Source organism: Primulina huaijiensis, chromosome 8, assembly GCF_012295235.1.
Source record: "Primulina huaijiensis isolate GDHJ02 chromosome 8, ASM1229523v2, whole genome shotgun sequence".
NCBI classification, from domain to species: domain Eukaryota; kingdom Viridiplantae; phylum Streptophyta; class Magnoliopsida; order Lamiales; family Gesneriaceae; genus Primulina; species Primulina huaijiensis.
In genome coordinates, this window is record NC_133313.1 from 21,470,433 (window position 1) to 21,473,145 (window position 2,713).

Sequence of the window (2,713 nt, forward strand, 5' to 3'; positions counted from 1 at the left end):
ATATATTATTAAAATTAATGATACGTATCGTACATTTGAGCCATTAATTTAAAAGGATTAGATGATTATTAGTTGGCTAAAGTATATAATGGGTGATTTCCAAGATTCTTCCCATTACAATGGAGACTAATTTTAATAATTGTTATTTTTTTGGGTGGATGGATATTTTAATTTTTTTTAAGCTCGCGTTTCAGTCATGCTTGGAAAGTTGAGTACAAAGAGTGTTCAAATGGAAGTTTTCCTCTTCATTTTCGACTTTCAAAGAATTAGGTGTCATAATTTATCTGGCCTACACCAGATAGTGACTTAATCGGAGTCTTGTCAAAGTAAAATTTAGTTTTTTTTTTTATGGATTGTAACTTATAATTTGAAAATTATTTTATTATATATCCGAGTTGAATAATTATAATTATATTTTTTTAGAAAATATTGTAAGAGATAAAATATTCGAGTTTTTGAGATATTTTCTGTGGTTTTTTAGTAAAATTTTACGCAAGTACAACTCCATTTTGCAGATGAGTAAATATATATTAATGGATTTAATATTCAGGGTGATATTTTGATATATTTACTTGTATATGATTTTTTTTAATTAACAATTATATATGTTGTCGGACTAGAAAGTTCACTCGATTAACGTAACGTTAAATGCCCATTCGAAGAATTATGTCTCGATGCATCAGTTTCCTCAAGCGTTTAATAATATAACGACGTGGTCAAATTCCTAAAGCATGATTTTTCAAACCTTTTTTCTTTTCCTAATTAGCATCTTTTTTTGGTAGAAAAGTCGTATGAAACATTGATTTGGGAATAGGTAAGAAAAGAGAATTATAAATGAAATCATCGTAAAAAAATCAAATGGATCTCGAGGATTATTAATTAGTGAGAGTTATAATAGTGATATTACTTTGATGTAATTTGGTCATACTAATAAAGGATGATTTTATTTTTCCTAAGTTGTATTTTTAATCACACACCCAGAATATTAAAATTTAAAATTTAAATTGTGATGCCTCTTATCTCACATCTTAAAAATTAAAGATTTAAAATAAATGTATAAAGAGCTTACAATGGACTTCTATAACAACTTGGGTTAATTATTTTCGTAAAACGAAGACGAATATGAAGTAGTTGCTATAGAGACTCATTGTACAGTCAAGCGTATCAGAGCCGGTTACTGACAAGGAACAACGGGAAATAAGTGCTATGCAAGGCAACATGATACGTGTATGTGAGCCACCTCTTGAATCCGCAGGACAAAGTGTTACATGACGGGAGTCACCTCTTGATCGTGTAAGAACACCACCTCTAGATTCTCGGCGCTGGTGGATCGAAGGGTCAGGCCACGATGAGGACTTCGCGTTCTGAAGGAGGGGTGATTGTGATGTCTCTTGTCCCACATCTTAAAAATTAAATATTTAAAATATGTTTATAATGAACTTACAACGAACTTCTATAACAACTTGGGTTAATCATTTTCGTAAAGCGATGACGAATACGAAGTAGTTACTATAAGGAACTATTGTACAGTCACGCAGACGCAGATCCGGACTCGACATAAGTTGTATTTTTTTAGGATTATTAATTAATTGTACAATTTTATATAGACTAAAGGCAAAACTTAAACACAAAGGAACCTACTTTGACCTCAAACATCTCTTCACGCCATTGTGTGTGTGTTTTTCCTTCGAGGGAATTAATTTTCAAGCGCGAACAAAGGAATATGTCTTGTTGCCGGTTCTCCCTATTAACCAAGCCTACATTCTAGGCTGCGTTCAGAAATATTCCAACAGTAAAATAACAACTCTGTTTTTTTTTTTTTTTTTAAGTAGGTAAGAAAGTCAATGTTTCTGTTTTTCACTTTTCTGGGAATATTTCATCATGTCTTATGGGGCACTGTCCTATGAAGTGATCAAAAGCTCAATTTTAACCACATCTATGCGGAGTCCACCAAATTCTTTAAAATCAACGATTCAGATCCTGTGGGACATCGACAGAACCACTTTTCTGATGCAACAAAGGACCCATACTATATATATATATGAGTGGGTCTCATGTGAGACCGTCTCACGGATTCTAATTTGTGAGACGGGTCAACCCTACCCATATTCACAACAAAAAGTAATACTCTTAGCATAAAAAGTAATACTTTTTCATGAATGACCCAAATAAGAGATCCGTCTCACAAATACGACACGTGAGACAGTCTCACACAAGTTTTTGCCTATATTATATATATAGATATAGAGAATATAAATAATATCTTATGTATTAATCCAATTGCAAACTTACTGTCGGAAGCAATAATTATCCTAACGATAGAAAGAATGAGATATGGTGTTTAAAGCTATATTATATGATTAATTAAAATAATTTAAGTTACAGCCTCCACCGGTTATACTTTTTATATATTATTATATTGTATGATGTTATATATATTGAAAAATATGACCTATTCAAATGTCCAAAACGAAGAAATAATAATAATAATAATAAAAAGGTGTGGTGGGGTAAATTGGGATAAGAGTGCACGTGGAAGTATCTCTGTCTCTACCAAATGTTGCCTCCTTTAATCCAGCCGTTTCCCAAGATTTAAACCCACCTTTTTAAAAAATCATAAAATATATAATATAATAATATACACAAATTTATTTTTGAATATTCTCCTTTGAATTCAATGCTTCTTATCCATCGAACAAGCTTCGCCCTTTAT